This window comes from Crotalus tigris, unplaced genomic scaffold (genome assembly GCF_016545835.1).
Source record: "Crotalus tigris isolate CLP2741 ecotype Arizona unplaced genomic scaffold, ASM1654583v1 scf7180000021202.270236883:394553, whole genome shotgun sequence".
NCBI classification, from domain to species: Eukaryota; Metazoa; Chordata; class Lepidosauria; order Squamata; family Viperidae; genus Crotalus; species Crotalus tigris.
In genome coordinates, this window is record NW_024098394.1 from 324,744 (window position 1) to 340,342 (window position 15,599).

Here is a 15,599-nt window from a genome sequence, read left to right on the forward strand (position 1 = left end):
ACCCACACTCACAAAAACCACACAGGATGTCACCACCACACATCCACGCAAAAAGCAAACCCAAAGCCACACCGATGATGAGGCACGACCACAAACCAGAAGACAGACCACAGCTGCATCATTAGCCACTTTAAACCCCTCCAATCCATACATGAAGCAGACTGACACCCTCCATGAAGATGAGGCACGACCACGAACCAGCCAATCAGAGCACAGCCAACCCCCCAGCCAATCAGAGCACAGCCAAGCCCCTAACCAATCAGAACACACCTCCATCCAATCAAAACACAGCCAAGCTCCCACCCAATCAGTTCATACCCCCACTGGCAGTTAAAAGGAAGAAACAGCTAAGACCACACATTGCTCCTCGAAGCACGAAGCTGAAAACACCAGCCTGAAGATGACGAATGGGACTTCGTCGAAACGTCGCCAAGACACTTCCAATTTTACGCGGGAGAAAACCCAAACAACAAAGACCTACATACAAACACCTGCGAAAACCTCAGAAAACTATATATATATATATATATATATATATATATATATATATATATATATATATATATATATATATATATATATATGTTTTCTGAGGTTTTCGCGGGTATTTGTATGTAGGTCTTTGTTGTTCGGGTTTTCTCCCGCGTAAAATTGGAAGTGTCTTGGCGACGTTTCGACGAAGTCCCATTCGTCATCTTCAGGCTGGTGATTTCAGCTTCGTGCTTCGAGGAGCAATGTGTGGTCTTAGCTGTTTCTTCCTTTTAACTGCCAGTGGGGGTATGAACTGATTGGGTGGGAGCTTGGCTGTGTTCTGATTGGGTGGAGGTGTGTTCTGATTGGTTAGGGGCGTGGCTGTGCTCTGATTGGCTGGGGGTTTGGCTGTGCTCTGATTGGCTGGGGGGTTGGCTGTGCTCTGATTGGCTGGGGGAGTGTTCTGTTTGGTTGTGCTCAGGTTAGTCTGAGTTGCAGAGGGATTCACGATTTTGGGCTGCCCTGCCATTCCTTGGCTTCGCGTTCGTGGTCGTGCTTCCTCTTCATGGAGGGTGTCAGTTTGCTTCATGTATGGATTGGGGGGTTTAAAGTGGCTAATGATGCAGCTGTGGTCTGGCTTCTGGTTTGTGGTCGTGCCTCATAGTCAGTGTGGCTTTGGGTTTGTTTTTTGCGTGGATGTTTGGTGGTGACATCCTGTGTGGTTTTTGTGAGTGTGGGTCTGGTATCATTTTTTGTGTTAGGGAGTCGTTTGTCAATGAGGGAGGGTTTCCAAATGGCTGGTAGGCGGGAGGTATCATCTCGCTTGTTCATGCTGTGTGGGCGTTTTTCTATCTCGATGGCTTCTCTGATTATTCTGTTATTAAAATGTTCACTTTGGGCAATGGTTCTGGTATTTTTAAAGTCAATTTCATGTCCTGTGGCTTTAAGGTGTTGGACCAGGGAAGATGTTGGTTCCTCTTTTTTGACTGAGTTCTTATGTTCTTCAATGCGTGCACTTATTCTTCGGTTGGTTTGTCCGATGTATGTGGTGGGCCACGTGGTGCATGGGATTTGTATATTCCTTGATTTTCTAATTCAATTTTATCTTTGGGGTTTCTAAGGATGGTGGATATTTTTCTGTTTGTGCAGAATGCTGTTTTGATGTTGTGTTTGTGGAGGATCTTACTGATTCTGTCTGTGGTGCCTTTTATGTATGGGAGGAGGGCTTGCCGTTTTCTTGTTCTTTGTCTTGGATTTAGTGGGGGTTTCTTTTTGGATTAGGTTTGTAATCTTATTTCTTTGGAATCCATTGGATGTTAGTACATTGGTGAGAGTGTGTAGTTCGGTTTTTAGGTGTTGTTCGTCAGCTAAGCGTTTTGTTCTGGAGATGAGTGTCTGGGCTACAGAGTTGATCGGTGCTGGGTGGTGGTGTGAGAGAGCGTGCAGATAGCGGTTTGTGTGTGTTTTCTTCTGGTAGATGGTGTGTCCTAGGGAGCCATTGGATTTCTTGTAGACTAAGACATCCAGGAAGGGAAGTTGGTTGTTAGCTTCTGTTTCCATGGTGAACTGTATTTTGGGGTGTAGGATGTTGAGGTGTGTGAGGAAGTTGTCCAATTTTTCTTTCCCATGTGGCCAGATTATGAAGGGCGGTCGTCTACGTATTCTGAGCCAGAGTTGGGTTTTTGATCCGATTTTATAGAGCTTGGGTTTCAAAAGTGTTCCATGTAGAGGTGGCAATGGGACAGGTGAGAGAGGGGTGAGTCCCATGGGTGATCCTTCTGTTTGTTTGTCAGTTTTTGTCATTATAGATGAAGTATGCGTTGGACAAGGCGAGTGGTGGTCAGATCTAAGATGTGTTTGGGGTTTTTTTTTTTTTTTTTTTTTTTTTTTTTTTTTGGGGGTTATATTTGTTTTGGATAGCTGTCAAGGATTCTTTGATAGGCACTTGGGTGAAGAGGGATATGACATCAAAGCTCACTAGTAGGGCGCTGGGCTGCAAGTTTTGTTTTCTTTATGATCTCTATAAAATGGGAATGAGTTTTTTACGTGTGAGGTGATGGATTCTGCATAGGCTGTAGTGTTTGGTGAAGAAATTTGGCTGGTTTTGTAGAGGTGAGCCTATGGAGCGCCTATAGGTTGAGCACGCATTGAAGAACATAAGAACTCAGTCAAAAAAGAGGAACCAACATCTTCCCTGGTCCAACACCTTAAAGCCACAGGACACGAAATTGAATTTAAAAATACCAGAACCATTGCCAAAAGTGAACATTTTAATAACAGAATAATCAGAGAAGCCATCGAGATAGAAAAACGCCACACAGCATGAACAAGCGAGATGATACCTCCCGCCTTCCAGCCATTTGGAAACCCGCCCTTATTGACAAACGACTCCCTAACACAAAAAATGATACCAGACCCACACTCACAAAAACCACACAGGATGTCACCACCACACATCCACACAAAAAGCAAACCCAAAGCCAAACCGATGATGAGGCACGACCACAAACCAGAAGCCAGACCACAGCTGCATCATTAGCCACTTTAAACCCCTCCAATCCATACAAGAAGCAAACTGACACCCTCCATGAAGATGAGGCACGACCACGAAGCCAAAAAATAGCAAGGCAGCCCAAAATCTTAAACCCCCCTGCAACTCAGACTAACCTGAGCACAACCAAACAGAACACTCCCCCAGCCAATCAGAGCACAGCCAACCCACCAGCCAATCAGAGCACAGCCAACCCACCAGCCAATCAGAGCACAGCCACGCCCCTAACCAATCAGAACACACCTCCACCCAATCAGAACACAGCCAAGCTCCCAACCAATCAGTTCATACCCCCACTGGCAGTTAAAAGGAAGAAACAGCTAAGACCACACATTGCTCCTCGAAGCATGAAGCTGAAAACACCAGCCTGAAGATGACGAATGGGACTTCGTCGAAACGTTGCCAAGACACTTCCAATTTTACGCGGGAGAAAACCCGAATAAACAAAGACCTACACACACACACACACACACACACACACACACACCACACACATCACACACACACACACACACACACACACACACACATAGATATAATCTATATATATATATATATATATATATATATATATGTTTTCTGAGGTTTTCGCGGGTATTTGTATGTAGGTCTTTGGTTGTTCGGGTTTTCTCCCACGTAAAATTGGAAGTCTCTTGGCGACGTTTCGACGAAGTCCCATTCGTCATCTTCAGGCTGGTGCTTTCAGCTTCGTGCCTCAAGCAGCAGTGTGTGGTCTTGGCTGTTTCTTCCTTTTAACTGCCAGTGGAGGTATGAACTGATTGGGTGGGAGCTTGGCTGTGTTCTGATTGGGTGGAGGTGTGTTCTGATTTGTTAGGGGCGTGGCTGTGCTCTGATTGGCTGGGGGGTTGGCTGTGCTCTGATTGGCTGGGGGGTTGGCTGTGCTCTGATTGGCTGGGGGAGTGTTCTGTTTGGTTGTGCTCAGTTTAGTCTGAGTTGCAGAGGGATTCAAGATTTTGGGCTGCCCTGCCATTCCTTGGCTTCGCGTTCGTGGTCGTGCTTCCTCTTCATGGAGGGTGTCAGTTTGCTTCATGTATGGATTGGGGGTGTTTAAAGTGGCTAATGATGCAGCTGTGGTCTGGCTTCTGGTTTGTGGTCGTGCCTCATAGTCAGTGTGGCTTTGGGTTTGTTTTGTGCGTGGATGTTTGGTGGTGACCTCCTGTGTGGTTTTTGTGAGTGTGGGTCTGGTATCATTTTTTGTGTTAGGGAGTCGTTTGTCAATAAGGGCGGGTTTCCAAATGGCTGGTAGGCGGGAGGTATCATCTCACTTGTTCATGCTGTGTTGGCGTTTTTCTATCTCGATGGCTTCTCTGATTATTCTGTTATTAAAATGTTCACGTTTGGCAATGGTTCTGGTATTTTTAAAGTCAATTTCATGTCCTGTGGCTTTAAGGTGTTGGACCAGGGAAGATGTTGGTTCCTCTTTTTTGACTGAGTTCTTATGTTCTTCAATGCGTGCACTTATTCCTTCTGTTGGTTTGTCCGCTGTATGGGTGGGACAAGTGTTGCGATGGGATTTCGATATACTCCTTGATTTCTAATTCAATTTTATCTTTGGGTTTCTAGGATGGTGGGATATTTTTCTGTTTGTGCAGAAGCTGTTTTGATGTTGTGTTTATGGAGGATCTTACTGATTCTGTCTGTGGTGCCTTGTATGTATGGGAGGAGGGCTTTGCTGTTTTCTTGTTCTTTGTCTTGGATTTTAGTGGGGGTTTCTTTTTGGATTAGGTTTGTAATCTTATTTCTATGGAATCCATTGGATTTTAGTACATTGGTGAGAGTGTGTAGTTCGGGTTTTAGGTGTTGTTCGTCAGCTAAGCGTTTTGTTCTGGAGATGAGTGTCTTGGCTACAGAGTTGATCTGTGCTGGGTGGTGGTGTGAGAGATCGTGCAGATAGCGGTTTGTGTGTGTTTTCTTCTGGTAGATGGTGTGTCCTAGGGAGCCATTGGATTTCTTGTAGACTAAGACATCCAGGAAGGGAAGTTGGTTGTTAGTTGGTCGTGGGTTTCCATGAGTTGACTGTAACATATGTGTGTAGGGCTGTTGAGGTGTGTGAGGAAGTTGTCCAGTTTTTCCTTTCCCATTGGCCAGATTAGAAGGTGTCGTCTACGTCTGAGCCCGAGGTTTTGGGTTTGGATCAATTTTTCTTAGAGTGTCTTGGGTTTCAAAGTGTTCCATGTAGAGGTTGGCAATGACAGGTGAGAGGGGTGATCCCATGGGTGCTCCTTCTGTTTGTTTGTATTTTTGTCCGTTATAGATGAAGTATCTGTTGGATAGGCAGTGGTTGGTCAGATCTAAGATGTGTTTGGGGGGGTTATATTTGTTTTGAATAGCTGTCAAGGCTTCTTTGATAGGCACTTGGGTGAAGAGGGATATGACATCGAAGCTCACTAGTAGGTCGCTGGGCTGTAAGCTTTGTTTCTTTATGATCTCTATAAACTGGAATGAGTTTTTTACGTGTGAGGTGATGGATTCTGCATAGGGCTGGAGTTGTTTGGCGAGAAATTTGGCTAGGTTTTGTAGAGGTGAGCCTATGGAGCTGACTATAGGTCTGAGTGGGGTTCCTTCCTTGTGTATCTTGGGGAGACCATAGAGTTTGGGGCATCTGGATGATTTCTCTCTGGGAATGATTCTTTGCTGGATCTCTTCGCTAATGGGGGAGGCTTTTATTTTGGATCTGTTGGTTTTTTCCAGGTAGGTGGTGGGATCTGTATTTAGGGGTTTGTATGTGGAGTCTTGGAGTAGGTTGGTTAATTTGGTTTGGTAGTCAGATGTGTTCATAACCACCGTGGCATTGCCCTTGTCTGCTGGTAGGATTATATATGCTGTTTTCATTTCTTTAGTGTGTTGTGACGTATGCTGTCTGCTTGCGTCAAACGTCGCCAAATGTACACTTCCTAATTTTAACGTGGGAGAAAACCCGAACAACCAAAGACCTACATATTAGTATCTATATATATTATATAGTATGATAGTGGGTGTGTGATATATTTATATTTTAAGCGCCCTTTGCCAATCCCGAGGAGTGAGCCAAACCCTCCCACCAAACCCGCGGCGTCGTGTGTGTTGCCAAGGACTAGATACAGAGTTAACTAGAACTTAGAAGAAAAAGCTTGTAAACTCAAATAAACCACAAACAAATATGATTACATTCAATGAACAAATTATTAAATACATTAACTCCATTATATATATATAAAAAAAAACAGAAAGAGAAAAAGAAGAAAAGAAAGAAAATAAAAAATAATAAAAGGGAAAAAAAGAAAAAAACTAAACTATTCTACACTTCTAAATAATATTTAAACTTTAAATATAAATTATTCAAAAGCTAAATAATATTTTCTGATATCATACCTATATTGTATAAAATTTATCCATCTTTTCCACACCAAGATATACTTCTCTTGCGATTGATCTTTCAAAAAAGCTGAAATTTTTGCCATTTCAGATAAGTAAGAAATTTTAAAAAACCATTCCTGCAAAGTAGGCAAAAATTCCTTCTTCCAATACTGTCCTATTAACAACCTTGCCGCTGTAATTAAGTTTAATATTAAAATAATTTCTTTGTTGTCACAATCAGAAACAATACCCAACAAAAACAATTGTGGAGTAAATTTTATCCTTCTTTTGAAGATTCTTTGTATATTCCACCATATCATAATCCAAAAAGCTTTTATGCTTTTACATGACCACCAAATATGATAATAAGTGGCATCCAAGCAACCACATCTCCAACATTTAGGCTGCAAGTTTGAATACATACGAGACATTTTTTGTTGATCAAGGTGCCATCTATAAAACATTTTATAGAAATTTTCCCGTAAATTTTGGGCTTGTGTAAATTTAACATTCCTCACCCAAATAGACTCCCATATATCTAATGAAATCGGTTCATCAAAATTTTGAGCCCATTTCACCATACAATCTTTAACTAATTCTGCTTCTGAATCCAATTCCACTAACACACCATAAATTCTTTTAATATGGGTTTGGCTTTGATCTCTAATTTGTTTTAACAAATTCTCATCTTCTGTAAGCAAGCCCACATTATAATCTATCTTCCACCTTTCCAATAATTGTCTATACTGAAACCATGAATAAATAATATTTTCTTGTACTAGTTCATCCACAGATTTTAATTGCCAATTTTTACCATCCCACTTAAGTAATTGTGTATAAGAAATACTATCCATCTTAACTCCTCTCCTTATTCCTTCTATTGCATGCCATGGAATAGCCCATAATGGAATTCTTGAATCAATTCTATAATATTTCTTCCAACCCGAAGTAAAGAAGTTCTTAAGATATGAGACTTAAAAACCCTATCAACCTTTTTATTATAAATTAAATAGGCATGCCATCCAAAAAGTAAATCCCACCCCTCCAAAAGGAGTATATCTACATTTGTTAAGTTAACCCAATCACTAATTAATGTTAAAACCACAGCATCATAATACAATTTCAGATTCGGTACCTTGAGTCCACCTCTCTCTCGTATATCTTGTATAATTTTAAGTTTTACTCTTGGTTTTTTCCCTGCCCAGATAAATTTATTGATACCTTTCTGCCATTCATCTAAATTTGCTTCTTTCTTTAGAATAGGTATCATTTGAAATAAAAAAAGAAACTTTGGCAACACATTCATTTTAATAGCTGCTATTCTCCCCAATAGGGACAATTGCAGCTTTTTCCAATTGTCCAAGTCCTTTTGTATTTTAACCCACAGCCTTTCATAGTTATTTTTATACAGTTTTGCATTGGAAGCAGATAAAATAACCCCCAAATATTTTACCTTATTAACAACCTCAAAACCTGTCAATCTAACCAAGGTCTCCTTATCCAAGTTGGTCATGTTTTTAGGCAATATTTTAGTCTTATTGTTATTAATTTTGAAACTTGAAACTTGTCCATACTGATTTATCAATTGTAATAACTCCATTACAGAGTGAATTGGTTGAGATAAAGTAACAACCAGATCATCTGCAAAAGCCCTTAATTTATATTCTTTTTTATTAATTTCTATTCCTTTTATTTTCGATGATTCCCGAATTTTGATCAGCAAAATTTCCAAGGTTAAAACAAACAGCAATGGCGACAATGGACAACTCTGTCTGGTCCCCTTTTCAATTGGAAATACCTCTGATAAACCTCCATTAACTATTAGTTGTGCCATTTGTTTTTGATAAATGGCCCGAAGAGCCTGTAAAATTTTATCTCCAAAGTTCATTTCCTCGACCAATCTTAACATAAATTGCCAATTCAACTGATCAAAAGCTTTTTCAGCATCTAAAAATATCAATCCTGCAGAGATTTGGTTGTTCTTATCCAAATATTCTATTAAGTTAATAATTTGTCTAACATTATTTTTCATGTACTTTCCAGTTATAAAGCCAGTTAGATCCATGTGTATTAGTTGATTCAACACAATCATAAGTCTATTAGCTAAAATTTTCGAAAAGATCTTATAATCTACATTCAAAAGAGATATAGGTCTATAATTTTTTGGTAGAGTAAGATCTTGGTCTTCTTTTGGGATCAAGGATATGAAAGCTCTACCCCAAGACAAGGGGGTCTCTAAACCCTGTAATATATTATTAAAAAGTTCCCTTAAAGGTTTTGACAACTCATCTATCAAAGTCTTATAATAAATTGATGTCAATCCATCAGTACCCGGTGCTTTACCTACTTTTAATTCTTTAATTGCTGTCGCAATTTCCTCTATAGTAATCAATCCATTAATTTCTTGTTTCTGATCTTCTGTTAACTTAGGAAAATGAGCATCTTGCAAATATTTATCTATATCTGAAACCTGTACTTTCCTACCCATATATAATTTTGTATAATAATCTAAAAAAGATTTCTTAATCAATTCCTTCTGATATACCAGTTTACCGTTATAATTTATTTTATCTATAGTTCTCTGCTTCTGTTTCTTTCGCAATTGATAAGCCAGCCATCTCCCTGGCTTGTTAGCGTTACAAAATGTATTATGTTTCATATAAAGTAAATTGGTTGCAGTCTGATCCGCCATTAACAAATTAAATTGCGATTTAAGCAATTTTGTAGAGTCTTTAACCTTCTCATCTATAGGATTCAAAATTAAAACTTTTTCTTTTAATTTAATCTCATCTTCCAACTCCTTACGTTTTTGCACCTGTTTCTGTCTATAAGCCTTATTCATTTGTATCAAGACCCCCCACATATAAGCTTTACTTGCATCCCATACCATTGCCACTGAAGTTCCCTTATGCATATTTAAAATAAAATATTCCTTTAAATACTCTTTAAGTTTCTGAACATTCATTTCTTGTCTAAATAAATTTTCATTCAACCTCCAAGATCTCCTCTCCTCTTTTTCAGTAGCCAATTCCATCCACACTGGGCTGTGATCTGTCAATGTCCTTGGAAATATCTTTGCATTCTTTACCCTAAAATATAAGTCCATTGTAATAAAAAAAAGTCAATTCTTGAAAAAGATTGATGTCTATCCGAGAAAAAGGTGAAGTCTCTCTCTTCCATATTATGTCCTCGCCAGTAATCTCGCAACTCCCAGTCCTCTTTCAAGTCAAAAAAGGCCTTAGGTAATTTAGCTTGTTTGAAAGAAGTAGAAAATCCTTTTTTGTCTCTGTAAGTGTCTAAAACTCCATTCCAATCTCCCATTAATATAACAGATCTATAATCCAATAAAGTCAATTTTTGATGTAACAACCTATAAAATTGTTCCTGTTGTTGATTTGGTGCATACAAACCTACTATAAGTATTTTCTTGCCATACAAATCCACTTCAATCATTACATATCTCCCTTGAGGATCAGAATCTATTAAACAAACTGATAAATTTTGCTTAACATAAATAACTACACCCCTTTTTTCCCAAGAGCAAAAGATACAAAATGAGATCCCAATCGAGCATTAACTAAATATTTTTGATCCTTAGCATTAATATGCATTTCCTGCAAACAAATAATATCATTATTGTGTTGCTTCAAATAGTGAAATATTTTCTTTCTCTTCTGAGGGGAATTAAGGCCGTTCACATTCCATGTCAGAAGCTTTACCATCTCCATCTTCCAATAGCCTAGAGAAGACTGCTTGAAGATCTACCATTGAAGATTGCACCGAAGATCTCTTAGGTCTTGCTCCTCCCACAGGCTCGGAAACAAACTCTTGTGAAGCTTCTTTAATCTCTTTCTTTTGTTGTTCCTTTTCCTTACGTCTATGTGCAGCTCGAGTCATTCTCTGCTCTTTCATCTCAGGTTGTTGAAACCACTCAGCCTGTGGTTTCCCAGCTTTTATCAATACAACTTCTTCAGACTGCTGTTCTACCTCCTTTTCATCCAAAACTTTGAACATTATAGGTAGTGATGAGCGTGTTCCCAGGATCGAAGTATAAAACTCCTTTGCTTTAAAAACAGTGTTTAGTCTATAACGTGTCCCCGCACAGCTCACCACAATTCCAGTCGGAATATCCCATCTGAATGGCATCTGCCTCTTTTTAAGTTCATCTGCTAAAAAAGCAAACTCTTTTCTTCTTCTTAAAATTTTAGATGGGATCTCCTTTAGAATTATAACATCTTGTGCAGCAATCTGAAACCTCTTATTATAAAAGGCTTGTATAATTTCATTATGCAGAGATCTTTTCCCAAAGTAAATTACCACATCTCTTGGCAGATTTCTTTGCTTTGCAACCCAGGAATTGACTCTAAATATTTTTTCAATTTCTCTAAGTATTTCCTCTTTTTCTCTGTCCAGAATCACAGCAAGATCATTTGCTACCATCTCTCTCAAATCTTGTTGCATATCCTCTTTCAGACCCCTAATTCTTAAAGCATACTCCATCTCTCTATATTGAGACATAACAATCTCATCTTGTGAGTTTTCCATCTTTTTTCCCATAACTTCAAATTTTTCCTCCAACACCTCCACTTTATCTTCAACTTCTTCAACACGAGAATCCAATTTTTCAACAACAGAAGCAAGTCCTTTTAAAGCCATAAATATATCTTGCCTCAAAATATTATTATTCTCTCCTAAGATCTCTTTCATTTCTCTTCTAATTTGAGATATAACATTTCCCACTACATTTTGCAAGTCTTTTACCATTAGTGTTTGTACAGGAGGAGAAGATGGTGGTGTAGGTTTAGGTTGTTGTGCTGGTAATATCGCCGGAGAAGAAGCCACCTTTGGTACTGTAGAAGTTGCTTGGCGCTTTGAAGCCATCTTTTTTTTCTTCTTTCCTCCTTCTTAAAAAGTGCAAAAAAAAAAAAAAATCCCATACAGAAAATAAAAAAAATAAACAAAAGAGAGGGAAAAAGTTCCTCCTAAAACTCAAATTCACCTTCAAAAAATCATTATAGTAAGAAAAAAAGAAAAAATAATTAAATAACCAAAGCCATTCCATCTCCCTAAAAAAAAAAAAAAATCCTCAAATCGCCATTTTACTTTCCCTCTCAACAAAGGGAAAAAAGAAAGTAAAAGTAATTCTTAAAATTAAAGTCCCCCAAAAAATCAAAAAGTAAAAAACCTCTGATCGGCTCTGTCCGCTTTTTAAATAACTCACCAGTTCTCTTTAATCGTGGAGGTGGGAGCAGCGTCTTGCTTTGTCCCAAGCAGAGAGAGACAAAGACAGCTGAGAAGCGGAGACACCCTGAACTCCATGGGAACACTCCTTTCACCCCCCAAAAAAATTCTTTGGGGGATTTCAGAGGCTCTACCACTATTCAGGGAGATACTCCCCTCCCCCTTTTGCCCAGGAGGGAGGTTTTAAACCGCTGAACAGCTGATGCCTGCTGTTCTCAGCGGTTTTAACACTTTCTCAGGAGGACGGCTACAAAGTAGCCGCCATCGCCAGTGCTACACCACCAGAAGTCGGTACATGTATATTTCATTATTATCTTATTTATTCAAGACACTTAAATGTAATGACCACTGAAAACAAAATTTAATTATAAGAAAGTGAAATGCCTGAAAAGAAAAACAGTAACATTTAATGATTGAATTACAAGTGAAATTTAAGACGCAAAAAGAAATATAAAAAGGGTAGAGGCTGCTGCACAACGTGCATGAAGATAAGCAATGCGTATTTACATATGTAAGGCGTTTTGTACTGAAGCTAGCTGGAGGAACATTTGAAAACACAATTCAATCCACTAATTGCGAGCGATCTGATGTTTTTTTACAACAGATATACAGCAATTCACTGTATGAAAAAGTATCAAAAGTGTCCCCAAAACTTCTCGCTCCATCACCCCCATATCGCCCCCTTTTTGATCCTTCACCCCCACGTCGCTCCTTTTTGTTCCATCGCCCCCCTAAAAAATGAAATCGCCCCCTGGAGGGCGATATCGCCCAGGTTAAGAACCACGGGTCTAAAGGGAAGATTTTTTTTCAAAGGTGGACTTGAGAGAGGCATATTACAGAATCAGAATCAAAAAAGGGGATGAATGGAAAACAGCATTCAATTGCCCCTTAGGTTGTTTCCAATTCAGAGTTCTGCCATTTGGACTTTAGGGACCACCTGCAGTATTTATGCAATTGATAAATGAGCTGCTCCAGGAATACCTCTATAAGGGGGTGTTGTGAGTTCCGCACAGACAGAATCAATTACCTTGGATATTGCATCTCATCAAACGGCATAGAGATGGACCCTGGAAAAGTCCAGGCTGTGCTAGAATGTGCTCCACCCCACACTAGGAGGCCATTGCAAAGTTTCCTCAGATTTGCAAACTTTTACCATCAATTCATCCCCTCTTTTGCACAAATTGTGTTGCCCATCACAAACTTGTTAATGACAAAAGGGGAGGGAAAACTGAAGCCCAGTCAACCATTGAGATGGACTGTAGAATGCCAATCTGCTTTTGAGAAATTAAAAAGGTTCTCAGCCAAACCAGTATTAAAACACCCAGACACTGAGAAACCTTTTGTAATTCAAGCGCATGCTAATGACGTAGCAGTGGGAGCAGCTGTGCTTCAGGAGAATAATGAAGAAAAATTACAATCTTGTGCTTACATATCAAGAAAACTCACAGAAACAGAACAAAGCTGGGCGGTTTGGGAAAAGGAAACTTATGCCGTCCAGTGGGCTCTTTTAACCTGGCAACATTTCTTGGAAGGGAATAAAATCCCTTTCCAAGTATGGACTGACTACAAGAACCTGGAAGCCCTAAAAACACCCAGAAAGTTGTCTCCCAAACAGGCAAGATCGTCCCAGCATTTCCACCAGTTCAATTACACCATAAAACATCTACCGGGAGGAAAAATGTCCTAGCAGACGCACTGTCACAATTACCACACTACAACAGCAACAAATCAGAGATAACAGATCCATTCATGCCATCAAAGCAATTAGCAGCACCAGTCACCACTCGAGCACAAGCAAAAACACCAAAAACCCTATTAAGCCAAGCTGGGGTAGAATTCAGGTAAGTGCTAGAGAAAGATGAATGGTTTCTAAGCCACAAAAAGTTGTGCACCATGAATGATGGACTTCCATGGGTGGGAGGGAAACTCTACATTTCAAAGAGCCAAAGACTAATATTTATGCAGCTTTGCCATGATTCCAAGTCCACAGGACATTTGGGGTTTGTGAAAATGCTCCATCTAGTGAAATGGCAATTTTGGTGGCCATCGATAAAAAAGGATATTGAAAGCTATGTAGCTAGTTGCTCAATATATGCAGCAGCCAAAAGGAGACAGGAGAAAATCCCAGGACTATTATGAACTGTAGCTATACCATCAGCTCCCTGGAGGGAGATTTCTATGGACTTTATTGTGGAGTTACCAGAAAGCGGGAGAAATATAGTGATTTGGGTTGTAACAGACTTATTTTTCAAGCAGGTGCATTTTATTCCATGCCAGAAAATCCCCACTGCAAAAACTTTAGCAAAATTATTTGTACAACCTATCTATTGACTACATGGAGCCCCACAATGGATTATATCAGATAGAGGGCTGCAATTTACCTCTGAGTTTTGGAACGCGTTTCTAGAACTTTTGGGTACCACCTAGGGGCTGTCATGTAGTCATCATCCTCAGATGAATGGTGGGACAGAATGTTTGAACTCAGTATTGGAGCAGTACATAAGATACTTTATAAACTACCAACAAGAGAACTGGACCAACCTGCTTCCATTCATAGAAGTCACTATAACAATGCAATACATTCCAGCACAGGCTACACTTTGTTCCAAGTAGCGACAGGGCAGAGTTTTAATCTGATGCCTGAACTACCCTCCACCAAACCAACTATCCCCTCTTTGAAAGAGTGGATTGCACAACTCCAAAATACCTGGCCAGTTGGGAAGAAAGCTTTAGATGAGGCTAGGGAGGCATATAAATTCCAAGCAGAGAAAAAACTAATTGAGCCCAAACCATTTCAAGTAAGAGATAACGTATACTTGTCTACAAAATATTTGAGGTCCCTACAACCCTCTAAGAAACTAGGACTAAACTTTGTAGGACATTTTCCCATTAAAAGAATAATTAATCCAGTAACAGTTGAACTAGAGCTCCCTAAGACATTCGGACAGGTTCACCCAGTATTTCACATCAGCCTTTTAAAGCATGAACTGAACTCATCTTTAAGGCTAGCTACAGCCCCTCCTTCCCCTCCAATCATGGTAGAAGGGGAGCAGCATTTTAAAATTAAAGACATTTTAGACTCTAGGAAACATCATGGATCCACTCAATATTTAGTTGTTTGGAAGCATTTGTCTCCATCCCAGAATGAATGGGTCCTTAAATGCCATATTAGAGCCCCTACACTACTTAGTAAATTCCATGCTATGTACCCTGACAAACCAGACTAATCCCTCTTTTTATCTCCTTTTTTGTCTTTTACAGGTGGATCTCTCTTTCTTTTAAGAGGGACGGCATGTCAGAACCCATTTCTTTGGTGGGGGGCTTTTTATTCATTTCCTTCTCTTTTCCGTTCTATGGAATCCGCAATACTCCTGGGGGAGGGGGAGGCTTTTGGGGAATTGTATGTCTATTGGCCTTTCGCTTAGCTACTACAATGTATCCTCTTTGCTTCCTCTATCTGCTTGCTCTTTGAACTATTCGCCCCTTGATGCCAACCTGGGGTGAGAAAGGAACGTACTTCCAGACATCTGGCTTATCTCTCACTGTGGAAGGGAAGGTGCAAAGACCCAACAACATTTTCACAACCTTGGGAATGGAGTCTTATCAGCCTCATTCCCACAGCAGATCTAACACCTGGGGATTGGCCCGTTTGAACTGACTGGATGAACTGTTGGGATAGGGTTTGCTTTTTGCTCCTTTAACTTATTGATTTGAGTGGGAAACCCTCAGATCCTGCTTTCTATGCCTGCTGTCAACTTCTCCTAATAAAAGTTCCTTTTGGGATGAATCTGTTCCAAGAGTTCTGCTTTCCTGGGAAGAGGTTTTGAAGAGGGTCCTTAAAAAAAGTCTCTCTGACAAACTGAAAGACAAAAAGGACAAATACAAAAAATGAAAAGAGTGGCATATAATTAAGGCTGATTATCAGCAGCCAGCCAGAACATGCAAAGATGAAGTCAAGAAAGCAAAGACTCAGAAAGAA